Here is a 19,154-nt window from a genome sequence, read left to right on the forward strand (position 1 = left end):
GGCTGGCAGACACACTCGTGGCGGCCGCCATGATGATTCATGTCAGTGGCAAATGGCAATGCACGCCATCATGTGACCGGGGTCCATCACGTCGCGGGCCAATGTTTTGGGTGGAGTAGGGTGATAAAGGTTTGGGTGGGGGGGATAAGTCTCCAAAAGGTATCAGGATCGAAATGTGGAATCTCAGCAGCGTCGCAGTGTTAATTTTAATAAGAATTTTTAAATTTTGTTTGTTATTATTATTATTATTAGTGCTGTCAAGCGATGACATTTAACTAATTAATCGCACAATTTTCTGTAAAAAAAAAATCACTATTAATCAAATTTTTCTACTTCTGCTTCTACTGCATTCTATAAATCTTGTAACAGATATTTACTTTTAGAATTTATAAGTTAGTTGGAGGCAATTCATTTCAAAGAGGTGTCACATTTATTCAAATCTGCAAGCAGCCAATCAGATTTTGTAGAGGTGCAACAATTAATCAACCACTTAATTCTAAAATTAATCACTAATTGTTTTTGATCATTAACAAATCATTTAGATATATATATATTTTTTGCCACAACAGATAACATTCTCCGATTTCTGTAGTCCTTTTTGTTTTGAACCACCTTGGAAAAATTTGCCGATTTTCCTCATTTTACAGACCAAACCACTAACTAAATCATCATTTATGTTTGAGCACTGTCAATTTGAAATAATATTATTTATTACAAATATTGTGCCCCCTCGGTGACAACCATTAGCATTTATTGAAACCTTGACTTTTTAAAACCACAGCAGAATTTGCCGACACTTTTGCCCTTCCTAGCTTAGAACATATTACAAAAGGGGCGTGTCCTAACTACCTATGTTCTTATTGCCTTTTAAACATGGCCTGCCGGTCCTTCACTAAATGAGTTCCAAGAAAAACATGTAGTGCAAGTAAAGTTCTCACCCAACTGAAACCTATAAAATCTCAAATGAACCCACAACTTTAATGAGCCACATGCTGCTTCACCAAGATATTATTAGCTGATCACACATAGCAGCCTGTTGTAGTAAATGTCCATTCCACCTTGAAATTGGACCCGTGTGATGGCGAGTCTCAATGTGAGCGGGAAATAGGGGCGGCGGGGGAGCCGTCCTGTCTGCAGGACAAATTGAAGTCTGCTCTGATGGACAAAGATCACATTGAATTTCACTGAGCACATTTTGTCTTTTTCTTCCTGTTGAGAGGAAGAACACCTTGTGGCCTTTTTTTTTGGGTCTGGAAGCAGAAAGAACAAAAGAAAGTAGAAAAAAACCTCAGCTTCCATCTATGTCAAGTTGCTCACATTGTGACATTCTTCCCCTTAAAGCTGATTTTTTTTTTTTTTTGGACCACTCTGACCCGCCACAGGAGATTTTTCTTCTTGTTCAAGTTTGGAATATGTTGGTTGCCTCATCATCCCTTTGGTGATCATTTTGATAAAGCGCGTGGCGGGAAGCGGCCGCCCGGGGGGGTTAAGGGCATCTTTAGCGACGGGCGGCGCTATGGGATATTTTCATTAGCCGCTAAAGGAGAAAAGCGGCGGCTGCAGATCGAAACACAATTACCAGACGTTCCTCAAGTCCATACGTACACCTTGCTTCTCGCCTTGCCCAATTTGATTACAAAACGTGTTAGTCCTTCAACAGGACTTCTTAATGGGGGAAAAAAAGATGATGGTGGTCATAATTTAGTAGAGTGGAGATTTTTATAGCTATTTTATGGAGTCTATACAGTGGACTTCACAAATTCACATATTCACCGATACGCTCTTATTCTCTGTTGTTTTTGTCCTCAGGCCAAACCAATACCATTAGTGCATGACAACATAATCACAAAGAGTTGGCGGCAAAACGTAGCAGTGGCGCACGAGAGACAAAATAAACAGTAATTTTTTCAGATAACAGTTTGTTTCTGCCTGCTCATTACCAAGTTCTACATGGATGGAAAAAAATATTGCTTTGCCGCCATCTTGTTGCACTTTTGGTGCCATGTGAAGTACTTACTGTATGTTGAAGTGAGTTGAAGCGCTTGATTTGGACAAAAAGTAGTGCTTTGCTGCCATATTGTTGATTGTTGGCACCAAGGTACAATGGTGAGTTGAAACGCTTGACTGGCAAAATAAAGTAGTGCTTTGCCGCCATTTTGTGGCATCTTGACACCAAGGAACTTTGTTCATGTGGGTTGAGGAGTTTCATTTAGACAAAAAGTCGTGCTTTGCCGCCATATTATTAATTGTTGGCACCAAGGTACAATGGTGAAGTGAGTTGAAAAGCTTGACTTTGACAAAAGAAAGTAGTGCCTTGCCACCATATGTTGAAATGAGATGAGGAGCTTCATTTAGACAAAAGTAATGCTTTGCTGCCATTTTGTGGCATCTTGACACAAAGGTGCTAGGTTCAAATGAATTGAATTTTGTTGCATATTGGTGGCAAGGCACTATGTTGAAGTGAGTTTGGAGCTTTGACAAAAGTTGCACTTTGCCGCCGATAGCGTATTTATTTATTTTTGATGCTAAGAATCGACGTGGAAGTCAGCTCGAGAGCTTCATTTAGCCATCCCAGTAAGTGTATTTTCCTGGCCTATCTTCGCTGCCATCTGACATTTGAGAGACATTCCCTCCTGGGGGAATGTCGTGAATATCCCGACCGTCCCTCGGCTGCTCTGTGGGGCTTACCAAAAGTAAATTGCAGCTTTGCGAGGACACCAGAGGTCAGCCGCAACTTTTTTTTTTTTTTTGCCGCCTTCTCCCACCGGTTAATTCTCTGCCGACTGGTTACGCCGGCGCGCTCCATCGCTTCGACGTACAAATGCTTCCTGCCACTGATGTGCTCACCTGGGAACGCCGTGACCTTGAGCGCCGGAAGCTACGGCGCCGCGTCCGTCCTCCATCCAAGCCACGCAGCAACAGCCCTGACGCATGTCCGATTTCTGGGAATGAAAAAAGAATCTCTGCTTTCTGGCAAGATTTGCATCTTTCAGTCTGTGGGGAAAAGGTTTTCCAAGATGTTGAGTGTGTCTCGGGGGTATTTTTGTGCGCTGGTTGATGTTACGCTGAGAGGAACCTCGACATACTGACAAAAGTGTCCCTCGATTCCATATGACAGATTAAAGGCCTATACGGCAAAATAAGAGTGACCTGAAGCAAGTGTTTTACTAACATAATAAAATAAATGACAGTATAACAAATGTATAATTGGTTTATCCTAAGCAGTTTTTGTTTCTTAAATTAAGATTGTGTATGCGGAGAAGTCAAGTAACTAACTAACTCAATAAAGAAAGAAAGAAAAGAAAGAAAAGATAAGATCTGCTGTTGTAATTTTTAGTCTGTATTGTGCAGACCTCTTAAGTTAAAATAAATCAAAATAAACAATTGAGGACTCATTTTCATACCATATAAATATACTTTTTAATTAATATACTCTCCATGTTGATGCAGTTCCAGGCAGACATTTGTAAATACAAGTGGCACTCTTATTTTAGCTTAGCTTAGCGCTATGGTGTTCATCTTGTTTTCTTTTTCAAAATAGATTTGAAGTTTCTTTTTTTTTTTCAGAAAAAAAACTTGAACCCGCCAGAAATATCTGGAAAAAAACCCGTTTTCGCTTAGCTTAGCATTTAGCATGTCTTCTCTGTCTTTACTCAGAAACCCTTTGTGAGAACAATACTTGTCAGAATGGTATCTTCTTTGCCGCCACTGAGGTGATGATTACTGACTAAAGTTGCTATTTCGCAAGGCGTTTAGTCGCACTAGTAGCCACCCAAAAGCTTGCTGCTAGCTAGCTGCTGCGGCGTACTGTAAGTAGCACCAGCACACCTTGATCTCCGACTACCCGTGATAGGTGACACGTCGGCGGTGTGGAGGCGCTTGTTTTGACCCTTGACATACGCAAAAATGTTAAGCTCCAAAGAAGATTTAAAAAAAATTTTTATTTTTTTATTTTTAGTATAAATTTATCTATACTGCACAGCATGTGGCTTCTCTAAAATCAACCACTAGAAAAACAACTCTGGTTGTTTTTCAGCATTTATTCCAGTAACAGGGAGCACATTTAGTCAACATTCTCAAAAATGAATTCAGCCATTTATTTATAATCATTTATGTGTCTGTCGCTTGTCACTTCAATGGACTGAAAATCTTTTTTTATTCTGAGCTCATATTCAAAGCTCTCTGGCTGCCCTCTTTTTTATTTTATTGCTGCAATATAGAAAACAATAGAAAAATTCTCCCTCTTAAAAAAAAAATGAGGAAATGAGGGCATCACAAAGGAAATAAATCACATTGCAGGTTTGATTGGACTAAAAAATCCCCCCTTAATGGTAGCAGCATCACGGGCGATTTAGGTCAGCGGATTCTTTAGAGAGAAAAGAGAGAATAAATAAGCGAGCCGCTGCATCATTGTGGGACAAACTTGAAGCGTTCGCGCCTCCACTTGAGGAGGAGGACGAGGCCGCCTGGGCGCTCAAATGAAGTAGCGACGCAAAACAAATGCCGGCAAAGTCCCAGCATGCAACACAAGCACAACAACAAGACGGAATGTCGAAATGAGACGCAGCAGTCAGCCGAGCAAACATCTCACGCGTCTTTGCGATCATGTCATGTTCAGTTAAAAGTTCAGCCTTAGGTCAGAGTCGCACTATTTGCAGTTAAAAAAAAAAAGAAGCAGGAAACCTTACGACTCAATACATTTTCTCGAGAACCTTCGGCAGCGTTTCACTCCCACTCCCCCCCCCCCCCCAAAAAAATCACATTATTAGCACACATTTCAAGTTATCGGCCTTTGTTGTAGTACCTATTTGTGCCACGTCAATGCTGGGCAGCACTGAGCTTTACTGGAAGCGACGCAGCGTACTTAACAGCATGAAGAAGAGGCAGAGCTGCTGTGTTGCTGCTCAATGTGTGTTAAATACTACTTGTTTGTCTTTCTTAAGAAAACAAAAAAACAAAAACAACAAAAAAAAAAAAATACTACTTGTTTGAAGGTTTATCATTGCCGTAACGGTATGCTAATGTGTGTTAGCCCATCTATGGTTATTTGCATTCTATGTTAGCATTACGCTAGCAGACTTTCTTTAAAATGTACTGTAGCTTGTTTGAATGTTTTTTTTCCCCCTCCATGTGTCAGTTGTATAATAACTTCAACAGGAAGTGGCAAATAGAGTTTGACATGGGCTGCATATAGATTTGCAAAAGTAGGATAAAACGTGATACAGCGGTTAATAGGAAAGTAGTAATTTGGTATTTTACATACCAGTGTACTCTCACTTGTGGTGCATTTTTTTTTCTAATCAGGTAAGTGTTTTGGGATCATAGTTTGGGATATATTTACATTTTAAACTCTTTATACAGGCCTGCATAGTCACAGTTTGGCCTGTTTTTTTTTTTTGCAAACACATCATCCGTTACCAGCTGAATTATAAAAAAAAAAAGTGTGCTCAATGCAAAGAAGAAATTATTTAGTCAGGCTAGAGCTTTGTCTAATATGAAAAAGAGCTTTGCCGCACCTTCTTGTGGCATCTACAGGCAATTACAAGCCTTTTTTTATGTGAGAGTCAATTACTTAAGTAGTCATGTTGGTCTTTTACACCCCCGAATAATAGATTGTAATTCTGATGCTCACGACAGTTAATGTAGCGCTTCACACGGCGGTGGCGGCTGGTGTGAGTTCCGATAAGACAGCAGGCCTGCAACAAATGTGTTGATGATGATGAAGATGATGATGATGAGGGCAGTGTGATGTCACAGTCAATCTGGAACGCTGGCGTTGATTCATTGACACGCTGCGAACGTCTTGCTGATGACGACCGGCGAACAGGTTTATCCTCACAAGCTCGACATTTGAATGAATGAATGTGAATGAGAAAAAAAACGGAAGCATGTGGAATGATGTACTGAACATGTTCAAATTATGGGTGAACATATGTGGAAACATTGAAATCAATATTTAGAATTGTGGCTTTTGAAAATGTGAATTTTGCGAATGGTTATAATAAATGAGATGATCTGAAGTTGTTGGGGTTGGATTGGTTTGAATCGGTCAAGTATTGTTGAGGGAGGAAATCATGTACAATATGTTCTAATAAGGGAATTTCTACTATGTGTGAAATGTTGGCATGTTGAAAATAGCTTCCAAGTTGAATTGAAATAATCGGAATAATTTTTATTTCAAATGGGAAAGAGGTGATTAAAAAAAAAAAGTACTAATTTCCAAATGTTGAATTTTTGCTCAATAGGAAATGTTGGCATACTGAAAATCGTTCCCAAGATGAATTTGAATGAGCCGAATGATTTAAATGTGAAATTACAATGATGGGAATGAACAACCACTTTATTATTGGAAATGAACGGGAATTTGGAGAAAACTGTGAAATGAGAGTGGAAGCAAGTGTAATAAAGCAGGCCTCGGCTTTCACACAATTACCTCTGCCAAGGAAGTTTGTTTGGGAGCAAATTCCCGTCGTGTGCTCTGGATGGAAAGGAGCCGTGGAATGGGCTGCGAGCTGGAAATATGCAATATGTAAGGGAGCGAACAATACAGCATGTTCGGCAGGCAAGGGGCAGCCTGTGAGCTCATTCAATCACTGGGCAGCCATTTTCCTGATGAACATTTATTTATCTGCTGATTCAGCAAGTCAACTTCGACTGAGTTCATTAAAAGCAACTTGATAATCTACTCATGCTAATATTCATAATATTCATAGATTGAAGTCCATACTTGAGTTATTTCCATATGGCTGAGAGAGCGCGTGTGCGTGCCCGCCATTCCGCCCGCCGCGTGAAGCTCCATTTAGCAAAAACTTGAATGTGCTCTTTAATCATCTGACGCGATGATGGCCTCCCTTCCTTTTGAAGACGATCGTTAAATGTGACATATTAGCTGCCTTTTAAGTCGCTCTTCAAGCGCTCGCCGTCCAACTTGGAGTCCTCGCCCAAGTTTCAAATTTGTTTGCGAGCTAATGATCACGCCGCCGGCTCATCGTCTTGTTTGTGAGACAAATCGCCCAAGAATCGTGACTTTTTGTGATCCGTTGCACCGCTCGTTAGGCTATGAGCTAAAAACATAGTATGTAAGGAAGTGGATGTGCGGACTGTTGACATTGTTAACATTTTTACTGTTTTACTTTATATTTTAACCATTTTGAATTTAGTTATAGCTGTGTAGATGTAGGTATAGTTATGTTAACTCAGTATAGCTCAATGAATAGTGTTGTCTATTGTATTCTTATCTGTCTCTCTCGCCTGAGACGAAAAGGGTAACAAGTTTCTTTTCTATATTATCTAAAGGGAGTTTAGCTAGTACCGGTCTCAGTCGGTCGAAGAGAGTCCAAGGACAGGCTGATGTATTATTGTTCAAGTCTAATCTGATTTGTATTCATGGGAACTCGATGCCTTTCTGTGAATGGGAGGAGACTTTTCGTATTCACCCACTTTTCAATAAATAATGATGTGCGAGGGAAGGAGACACACAATCTGAACGGAACACGGCTTGAGTGTCTTCATTTTGTGTGATCAGAAGCTTCTGATACTTAATTATACCTTTGCAAAGGGACTTCTTCACCAGAATCTCACCATTCAGTTAATTGAACACGCAAAGAGTACAATACAAATAGTGTCTACTCTAACAGGACCTATGAGTTGAAGACACAGTATGTATGAAAGCTAGGAGGCGGGACTACAACCCATTCATGACTGTATTTGTGTAGTCACACTGTCATTTAGTTAGTTAAGGAACAGTAAGTTGGGGCCAGAGGATTGGCTAAGAGCTAACAACATAATATGTCGACAAGGAGACAGACTATTGATGCAAGATAACTACTTAGTATGTACGGGAGCCACGACGCACACACCTGAAACTTCATACATACAAAAAAGAAAACTAAAAAGCTTTGACAGTATGTGAGGGAGCCAAGAGATGAGCTCCATTAGCAAGTTAGCGGTTGCGGCATCAAGCTACTAAATCCGTAAGGCAGCTAATAGGAAGTGCAAAGAGCTGAAATGTGTTAGTCAGCACACACTTTGTCAAAAGGACGTTTTGTAGCGCGTCTGGCGACTGACGGCGTTTCCTCGCCACTCGCCCCCTAAACATGCATCATCTGCTCGCTCGCTGCACTCGAGTTCAATTGGCAACACTTGTGTGAATAATTAAAAGTCTCTTATTTGCCGACTTCACCTTTCAATGTGTGCTCTGACATTGAATTAGCTCCTGCTGACAAATTAAATTGCTTTTTTTGCACCGTCACTGCCGTCTCTCGCCTGCCGTCTCTCGCCTGCCGTGATTTGTTTGGGCATTATTTATATATATATATATATATATATATATATATATATATATATATATATATATATTTATTTATGCAAATATTTTTGCACATGATCTCTGTCAGCACACGAGTAGAATCTTTTTTGCGCGATGTAATATTCTTCACAGCTCCTCCGAGGCTAAGTGCAGGGTGACAAGCCAAGAAATAAGACATCAATAAGTTAAAAAAATAATTTGAACCAAAAAAAAAAAAAAGGCTCTAAAGAGAACACTTGCGGAGATTAATGTGAAGTTCGAGGGCATCGGAAAAAAAAAAAACCACTCTGCTCTTTTTAGATGAACGCAACATTGACAGACGTCATATATTTGCTTTTGAAGGACTGAAAGACGAATAATTAGGCCGGCGGCGTGCGGCGTGCGGCGTGCACTCGGGTGGGGCGGCGCTGACGAATGGACAAACGTGACGAACGTGGCAGGCGTTCATCAAAGCTGAATTATTCACCCGCGTAAACGAAGGCTCATAAAAAATGGACACCTTTGACGCGGCGAGGCGGCGAAATGAAACATGATCGCTTTCTTTGACGGCGAGGCTTCCTACATTATTGAAGGTGCTTGAAAGCAACACGACCACACTGCGGGTCAAGCTCGGCTCCGATGAAAAGACGCGTTGAAGATTTCAGAAGAGCACAGTCGGAATAATTCAGGTTCATATGTTCTAATCATGGTTCTAAGCTGCCGATTCCAATGCGATCATCCATCACTAACGATGATTTTGAAAATTGTTTAATCAATCCAAATGTTTTTTAAATTACTTGATAAACGCCTGCCACGTTCGTCACGTTTGTCCATTCGTCAGCGCAGTAATTCAATAAAATAATACAGTGTTCCCTCGTTATAACGCGGTTCACTTTTTGCGGTCTCACTGTTTCGCTGATTTTTTTTGCATGCAATATATATATATATATTTTTACAGTAATGTACCTATTTTATAAAGTTTATGACGCTTTGAACATTGAACGAATGTTTAAAGAGAGAAATGTGAGAAAATGTAAACGCCTGGATGAGAAAAGTGTATAAACTGTGTGGTGAGGGGTTTTAAAACATTTATAATAAATATAAAACATAAAGCCAACTACTTTGCGGATTTCCTTTATTGCGGGTATTTTTTGCAACCGAACCCCAGAAAACGAGAAAAGACTGTATATGGTTCAGTTTGTGGTCTGCAACAGGCTGCAAAGTAAACTTCATGTATGTTGACTTGTATAATAAACTCATGAGCTACAAGTGACCCAACTTATTCCAAATATGAGCCGTCGAGTGGGCATTAAAAAAAATTTTTTTTTTTTTTACTGTGATACGAATTTTTACATGTGAACATTCTGGCAGTAAACAGTTGGAATCCATTTCCGAACGTACTCGTCGACGGCAGTAAAGAAATTCCAAGAAATATGCGGGTTTGACGTCATCATTACAGCTGTGACGTCTCAAAGTGCTCCTGCTAAACGCGTGGCGGGCAAACGTGCGTGTTTCCTTTAAGGAGATGAAAGTCCACATGAGGACGAGGCTGCGGGCGAGGACATTAACGACGACGCGGACGTGGAGACGCTCGCGCCCAAAACTGCATTAGCTCCTATCCCCGCATGCAGTCGCTCATGCATGCTAGCATTTGATGTCTTTTATTTTTTATTTTTATGGTTGATATCTTTTTAAAGGCTGAGGTGGCATTTCCTGTGCACGTCTGCTCATCTTTCACGAAGATATAACGAACAGGAACCAGAGGTCAACTGCGCCATGTTGCCCGAGCTCCCTGCAATTATTCTGGAATGGAAAATAAAGTGAATGGAATATTGACGTTTCTTCAGCGGGAAGCCGCCGCCGCCGCCGCCGCCGCCGCCGCCTGCCGGCATTATTTCACCGCCATTAGATGATTTTCACACTGTCATGGGGGCCCTTAGAGCAGTCAGTAAAAATGTTTGAAAAATCTTGAATTGAGAGTTTTAAAATCATTTCTAGATTGACTCCATTTTTGCACTTGAGCATGTTTTGGTTGTGGGAAATGGTTGAACACCCTTTTGAGGTTGCAGACACCTGACCCCAATTAACCTTCTATTAAGATTTTAGGGCCGCTGTCATGTGATCCAGGGCAATTTTTTTCCCATCGCCATCTGTGAACTCGAATGCATCTCAGCCTTCAGTCTGGGTATTGCGAGCATCTCCACCGAGGCTCGCGGTTTGGGAGACAACCGCCGGCTCCTTCGCTCGTCTTGTCACTTAAGTGGGGCATCAGCCGGCTGAGCGGCTTTGAACGCGCCGACGCGATTCCGCAAGACTCCTTGAGGGACGCCAAATACCAGAGACGATGTCTCTGAGACGTCAGAACAAAAGGCGGCGGGGTTGACGAGTGTTGAGAGTTGACGCGCAACGGCGTTGGGGGAAGAGCGCGAGCGCGCTGTGAACGTCGCGTCCATTAACAGCACAGACGCGCCACTCAAGTTGCGGCAAAGCCAGAAAAATAGCGTCGCGGTTAAAGCAGAACGACTCCATTTGGTAAAAGTAGAATCCAAAGTGTGTGCGTGGTGATCACTTGAAGGTCAGCGCGTGTTGTTGTCATATTCATCAAACACGTTCGTGTCGGCCAAGAAGACAAGAAGTCAACCTGCCTGCCGCGCGTTGACCTTTGTGTTAAAATCCTGTGACAGGAAATAGAAATAACACTTCCCGCTTAGGGATGAGATGATATCCAGTTTGTTGATCAATTTTCAATTGTCATCACTGCAGTTTGTGGCTTTTCTTAACGTGGTTTATTGTTTCGGGCTTTTCCAAAGCAAAGTGAGGAAAACGAGGATGGCGCAAGGATCACAATCATGTCCGACTGATGTTGAAGGTTCCGTGATGCGACAGAACATCAGCCCAGATGCTGCCCATTGTTTTGTATTAGTACTGACAATCTGCGATCAATTTTGTGACTTTGTTCCAAATCGTGATCATTGTTACAATCTTGCTTAGATTTTCTCCCGACCAAATGGAGAAAGTCGATAAAAATTGGACGCGACTCCAACAGCAAAAACAACCTCATATGCAAAACGTAAAAGTTGCGACGTCTTATGTAGCCATAAAACAATGATAACATTTCTAACGTCACCGTTCCATATTTGAATTATCGTTATTACTTTATTTGGTGTCTCTGAGCAAAGTGAGCGTTGTTTATTTTTGGCTTCTTTCAAACAGAGAAAGGAGATGAGTTGTATTCATTTTTTTTTAACAATTTTTTAAAACCTAACCTGCTAACGTTTTAAAAAGTAGTCATTTGTTGTATTCAAATGAAAAAGAAAAACGAGTAGAAAAGTGCGTGTGACAATGACACACATTTTACGGTGCTGCAAATAATCTCAGAATGTAACGCTGATAACAATTCCACAAATAATCTTTGATAACGTAATTTCGTATTATAGCCTTTGTCATTTTAATTCTTGTTACTACCGCATTAAGCGCCTCTCGTCAGCTTTTTATAAACGAATGGACAAAGAAGAAAAAAATAAGATTTCATACCGTTTCCTCCTTCAATGACTTCATTTCATCCATATTGTCAAAAACAAGTACAGTGCAGCTTCTTTGGAATCTCCTGCAATCATTATATATATATATATATATTTTTTTTTTTAATCAGTTCCAAAAAATGTGTGCAGTCCGGCCGTTGCGGCCGACCCGACTGATCTTCCTATCTGCCTTCGACAGCCACGTCCGGTAATCCGCCATTTCTGTGCTCAACATTCCGGAGAGTTCTGCGCGCGCCGCGCGTTCTGTTCGCGAAGCGCTCGGTACCCGCGACAGGCCGAAGCGAAGCCTGCTGTTTGCCAACAATGGAGACGGCGCCAATATTCCGCATTGCTCTCGGTGAACCCGCAGAACCCGCAGTCAGTGTGAATTGGCCGTGAGGCTCGGTAAAGCGCTTTGGGCGCTAGAGCTAAAAAAAAAAAAAAAAAGCGCTACATAAATAGCGATCCATTCCATTCCAAGACGGTCGGCTGTGATACGCGACAGGAAGAGCACGGAAATCTGGCGCTTTTGCACAAAAACTGGCAAGTCGGCGGCGCTTCACGACGTGGGTCGACATCATTTTGACTTCACAGTGTTTGAGCATAATTGCGGACAAGACCTTCTTGTTCTTCTCGTTTTTTTGTGATTGATTGGCACGTGGACGGCGAGCCACTTTTGAAGCACGCCAGATGGCCCGGCGGCTTCCGACGGACGGCGTGCCGATGACTAATTATCCTCACCGGACCCTGAGGAACTCTTAAGAATAAACAACGCTGATGAGTTTTCTGATAGGAAGGAATGGCGCGCGATTGACTGGCTCTCGGAGGTGCCGGCTGATTGTCAGCTGGCACGCGTAACGCGGCGCGCCGGCTTGTTAATTACACTCTTGGAGGCGAGCGAGCGAAGCCATCGGGAGGGGCCGCGGCGGGGAAAAAAAAAGTCCTGCGCTTGAAGACGAGCTATCGAGCGCGTGATTTGATTGACATTGGCGGCCCTTGGCGGGCGGACTGAGCGAGTTCCTCTTCCAAGGGTTTCGGTCCCGATAGCAGACGCTTGCGCTTCCCGGAAGTGCTGACTTGTTTTTTGTTTTTCTTGTATCCCCCCCCTGAAGTCAGAACTAAAGTTATTGCAAAACTTGTGGGATTGTTTGACAGCCGCGAGCATTAGCTCGCTGTCATCTGCGATAATGAGATTCCTTGTTGGAACTGAATCGAATTACCAACATAGATATTGCGTTGCAGGTGCTAACGCGTGCTGGCTGATTAGAGCCAAGTATCAAAAGGTGCGCATTGCACTTGTCTGACTTTGTCTGAAAATGGAGGACAGAGGTGACAATTCCAGGTCCAGAATGTAAAAACAACTATCCTCAGTTGCTAGTTAGCTAGCTCCCATGGTGCTTGTTTACTTGTGTTAGAGTAGACAATATTAAGTATTGTACTCTTTGCGTGTCCAATTAACTGAATGGTGAGATCCTGGTGAAGAAGTCCCTTTGCAAAGGTAAATAATTATCAGAAGCTTCTGATGACAAAAGGCTGACGACACTGAAGCCGTGTTCTGGTCAGATTGTTGTGTCCGGCTCTCCGTCACATCCTTCATTTATTCAAAAGTGGGTGAATAGAAGTCTCCGCCCATCAGCCCACAGCACACTTAGTTACAACTCAGTGAATACAAGAGAATCTGTTCCCATGGATATAAATCAGATTAGAGAAAAACAATAATAATAAGCCTATGACTCCCTTCTTCCGACCGGCAGAGACCGGCCCCAGACAAAAAACTCCCTAAAGATATCAAATGGAACAAACCCGTTGCCCTTCTTCTGAGAGTGAGACAGATAATACAATTCCATTCATTGAGCCATACTGCTATAACTAAATCCAAAACGGCTAAAATATAAATTGAAACTGAAAAACAATGTTAATAACTCATCACTTGCTAGGGAGCTAGCAGCTAGCTAAAGCCAAACTGTGGCAGAGTTTTTACTTTCAGGACCTGGATTTGCCACCTTCTGGTCTTGAAAGTGTTTTTCATTGTTATTCTTTGGCCAAACAAGATTTGAGGGATTTTCCGCACACGAAACTGACCAAATTTGGAAGGTGTGAATCTAATGTTTGGTACGGGTTGTAGCCATGACCCTTAAAAATGGGCTCGGTAGTGCCCCTTGGAATTGTTCAAAATGCAGCCCACAAATCGAGTTTGACTTTTGAGCATAACATCTGTCGTGAGGTGACCCACAATGGAGTCTGCCGAAGACGGGACATTTCTTTTCCAGCCATTTTGGGGTCATTTGACCAGTTTCAGGATCCCTCAAAGACAAACTTCTGGAGTTTTTGTCAGCTTGCAGATTGATGTAGCAAAATTGCAAAAAAATTGCGCGTGGGTTGAATATGACAGCAAAGATTGATGAATCACCGCAAAACACAAACGAGTCTCGTATAACTGAGCTCATGAATATTTTCAAAATTCAGCCCAAAGCAAAGTGTCACTAAGCAACATGGAATTTGGAAGTTATTTTTATCATGAGCAAGACGCACAAAATTGCTGGAAAAGACACGGGACACTTTCCATTTTGGTTTTGAAGCATCCATTTTTGGGTCACAACAAACAAATACTTTGAGATACTTTGTCTGATGACTCCCAAATTTGTACCACAAATACAAAACAGACGGGCACCACAAAATTGCAATAATATAAATATATATATTTATTTTTTGTCGCTCTGCGCTTGTGGAGGCCATTGATGGCTTGCTATAATACAGGAAACAATGTCAACACTTTCTTTGTTATGTTCAGCGCATCTATTTCAAACGACTTTCATCTCTAACCCAAGCGTCACTTTTCCACCAAGTCCAGCTCAATTTGACCTTGTAGGTTTTTTTTGGGGTTGGTAATCCATCCGTAAACATCCCTGGCAGTTTAACAACAAAGTCGGAGGCCTAAAATAAAGTGTTTATTTCGCCTCTCGACGGGCGAGCACGCAGCACTTCCTGGCTGAAAGCAATGAGCTGAGCTCGGTCCATTTGCCGGCGCCGTAATGAGAAAAGCGCAAAAGTGGAAACGTCGGCAGCTTAGCTTAGCGCTGAATAAAGTGGCCAATTTAAGGCCGACTCCATTGCGTCTTTTCCGCGGCGTCCCGCGGGCGCTTGTTGAGTTGGAGGAGAGCGCGCCTCATCAGTGAACAAAAGTGACAGCGTAATGACTTTGCTCATTTTCTATTTCTGCTTTCGGCAAAGTCGTTATTAGGCGCGAACCTGTGAATTTAGACCGCTGGCACTTTGCTCCACAAAACTCCATCTGTGCTATTTGAGGGCGTCAACGGCCGCGATTTGCACATTTCACAGTTGCTTGCGCAATCAGAACGTCTCCAATTGAGCGATTTCAGAGATAGAAGTTTGACACCTGACTCCAAATTAGCAACACATCACATGCTACGAATGCTATAAATGATCATACTTTATGCATAATATCAATTCTACAGATAAACACAAATGATAGAAATGTGCTAATAATGTTATGTCAATTTGCCATCATCACGATTATATCACTAAATTACTGGATACTTATAAATTAAACAACTATCGATGACGTACACAACAATTAATTATATCAAAATAGTGAACGTTTTTGCATATATATATATATATATATATATATATATATATATATATATACGTACATTGAACGCATTCTGATTATACGAGCGACCTTATGTCAAGATGTACAAGCACGGAGAAAGACGCTGAGCAGCCGCATTGTGCAACAAGTAGTTGGAGAATTTTGATAATTTACTGGACATTCTATAATAAACAAATGAATATGGTTCGTCTTTGAGCGTGAATAAAAAAAAAATGACAATGTCAAGGGCATCTGGAGTCTGCCAAAAACGTGTATTTAATTTGCATGCGCATGTTTTGTTATTTATTATAAATACTGTCTATGGCTATTTTTCAAGGAAATATGAATGAAAGGGTTTCAAAGATGAGGAGGCCAACCTTTGAAATGCGCTCTGTTTTGTGATTGTTCCACGAGTTTGACTTTTGAACCCTCTCAGTACAAACGTACGATTTTGCCGCCGTGTCTCGTCTGAATGTCCTAAAAACGTTGCCAGGCCGCCGTCGCTGGCGTTGGAGGTAAATGACGGGCATTTCCCGGGCCTCCAGTCGGGAGTGTTAATCGGTAATCGCTTGAATTTCACACACATCTGCGCTCGCGTCAGGACCTTTTTCCCGGCGACGTCGGCGGCATGCAGAGCCGCGCTCGGGGCCGGGGATGCGCCGCTCCATCCAATTTGTCTGTCGCTGTCAGCGGGTCCAAATTGGATGCCAAAAGAGCCCAGGTGGATAAAGCGCCATCGAGTAAACACACACACGGCTGACGGTTGGCTCATTGGTTTGGCTTTATTAGCGGCTACAAGCTAATGTTTGTTTGTCGATTCCTGCTTCCTTGCCAAAAATACCTTCAAGGTTCAACGCCACAAAAGTTGTCAAAGACACGTTTGGCACCATTCCAGCCTTGCTCACCGACCCGTGTCGGTAAATGTTCCCGTTGTCCGTCAGTCTGGCCTTCCTGGTTGATTGCTGGTGGGCGGAGCCTCCTGTGGCGCAGCTGTTGGCCATGACAATCAGCAGGCTGCAGGAGGACGGTCGGTGCCGGATTATTGTAGCTTGTCTTTCATATGTCGTCTTCTCATATTCATTCGTGTGCAGTGGAAGCTGCAAACCTAAAAATATATATTAGAATTGTTATCCTACCTATATTTTTATTATTGTTGATTATAAATTTTTGCCATATCTTGCCATATTTGCCAACATATTTAATCCATTCCAACTCCGACTTCTTTTTCTCATTCCCGGCATTTTCCTTCAATTCAACATTTTTCACACCATAATTAGTTTCGATTGAAAGATTCAAAATTCACTTCCGTTGAAAATTCCAACTGTTCAGCTCATTCAATTCACATTTGGGATACATTTTCAGCACTCACATAACATCCATCCATCCATCCATTTTCTGTACCGCTTGTCCTCACAAGGCTCGCGGGGGTTGCTGGAGCCTATCCCAGCTGGCTTCGGGCAGTAGGCGGGGTACACCCTGAACTGGTTGCCAGCCAATCGCACCAATATTCAGACAAGTAAGCATCTCGTAACTTCCTTCCTGACAGTTAAACAATGTCATGGAAAATCAAAGTTTGGATTCTGGAGCAAATGATCCCAAATCCGAGTTGCGGCCAGCGCCGCGGAAGGGAACGCGGCGCCGCTGGATCCAAACACAGCCTCCAGTGCAAGCTTTGCCCTCCCACCGCCAGACGTAAATACGAACGTAATTGGGTTGGGAGAAGCGTTAGGAAAGGAAGACGGCGAGCAGAAGGCGACCCTGACCAATATTATCCGTCGTATTCGCCGTAATCGCATGCACGTTCTGTTCCTGCGAGGCAGCTCAGCCGCTTTCTTATTGGATTTAAAAATAGAACCAACGTTCCCTTGGGCCCGTTCTCCCACCGCGTGTGTGCGTGTGCGCGTGCGTTGGTTTCAATGAATCCAGCAAGCAGCCGACTGGATTGTAAGTGTGAATCGCACACAATGAAGACTTTCTTAGCTACTTAGCTAGCATGCTAACAAAAAGTTGACTTCTCACATGCTGTTGTGATGCTAATTTTGTTATGTTGCAACATTGGTTCGCTTTCTTTCAAGTAGTGTTGACGATAAGCAAAGTTTCTTGGAGGCTTAGTATCGGCGTAATGCGCTGAAAAGTCAAATTAATAGAAATACGTTTTATTCACCGGCAGAGAAGACGTCTTCAGTTATTTCCATGTAAATACAGCTAACGTGCGCCTGATGGTTTTGCACAATAGCGAGCGCTAATCCTGGACTTTGTTGAGAGCAAAGCACGCAAATGTCGACTTTCAGGACCAGCTATTAGTCATGTCATATTTTTGTATTATGTGTAATCAGACTTTAATCAAAACATATTTCAACACATTTGCAAAGTTCAGTCTTCGGTCAGAAGATGACTCCGCGTGCGTGAGATCTTTTTTTTTTGTGACCGCAGCAGCGTTTTCAGACCAGTCTTTGTTGTTAATTGGTGTTAAATCGCGGCGGCTCAGTGGAAAGTGTTGACTGGTGTCAATCCAAACGGCGAGCGTGACGACGTCTGACAAGCCGTCTGATGCGCCGCCGCCGCCGCCGCACACAAATTGAACGCTGTCAATACTTTTGTTCGCTTGCTGCAAATTTGTTGACGTTCCCGACAATGCCTTCATTCTCTCGCCGGGGGACGACGAACGCTAATTGTGATGACTAACCGCAGCGAGGACGTTTTTGATTTGACTCCCTCCGCTAGCGGGATTAAGCGGGAGTGAACAATGAGGCCGGACAAAGACAATGGCGCTCAGCAGACGCCTTAACTGGCTCCAGTACAAACGGCATCAACGCCATCGCTTGCTGCCGTCAGCGTTTACCGCCTCTCGGCCGTTTCACACACTGAGACGGTCCTTTCGGTTGAATGCATTGACTTCTGGCACCTGCGTTCACTTACGGTGGCTGGGCAGGCTCAATCATACGCAGGAATGATACCACCTATGATTTTTTTTTTTTGATGGCTCGTGGTTAAAAAAAAAAAAGAACGGAATAGTGATAAAAATGCAAATGTACGTTTGAATGTATTTTCGAATTTGCCGATACATTCAAACAGTACAAACATGTTTACATATTGTCAAATATTGCAAATACATTTAGACATATCTGCGAGTAAGTTTGAATGTACTTGTAGGTAAAAATGCTAACATCTTAGCATTTTTTTCCCCATAATACCACTGGGTATGCACATGTCAATAAAAAACGGAATTCATACATTGCTGACATCATAATAAATCTTAAACATTTGCGAATGGATTTTAAGTATAAAGTAGACCAAAAGCTTTGGAGAAAAAAACAAAAACAGTTGCATGGCATTTTTTTTCAAGTAACTTCAATCGTACTTACAAATATGTTTGAACATACTAAGAAATACATTTTGAATGCTAAAAACCTGCACGTGCATACCCTGTAACGGAACTTGTGTACTACAGACATAGTCAAATAAATACAAATACATTAAAAATAATTAATAAAAATGACTAATAAACAATGTTTACTTGGTATAATGTAGAGCAAATGCTAACAAAAATAAGTTTTTTTTTTTTTTACTTGTCTTACTTGCATTATAGCATAAAAAATAAGCTTTTTTTTTTTTTTTAGCATTTGGTCTATAAGTACATTCAAACGCATTTGCAAATATGTTTGAATGTACTTCGAAATCTAAATGTATTTGTCAGTCAAAAAATGTTTACAGCACATTGGCAGCCGCACAA

This window comes from Leptonotus elevatus, chromosome 21, assembly GCF_054856555.1.
Source record: "Leptonotus elevatus isolate MCC_2025b chromosome 21, RoL_Lele_1.0, whole genome shotgun sequence".
Lineage (NCBI taxonomy): Eukaryota > Metazoa > Chordata > Actinopteri > Syngnathiformes > Syngnathidae > Leptonotus > Leptonotus elevatus.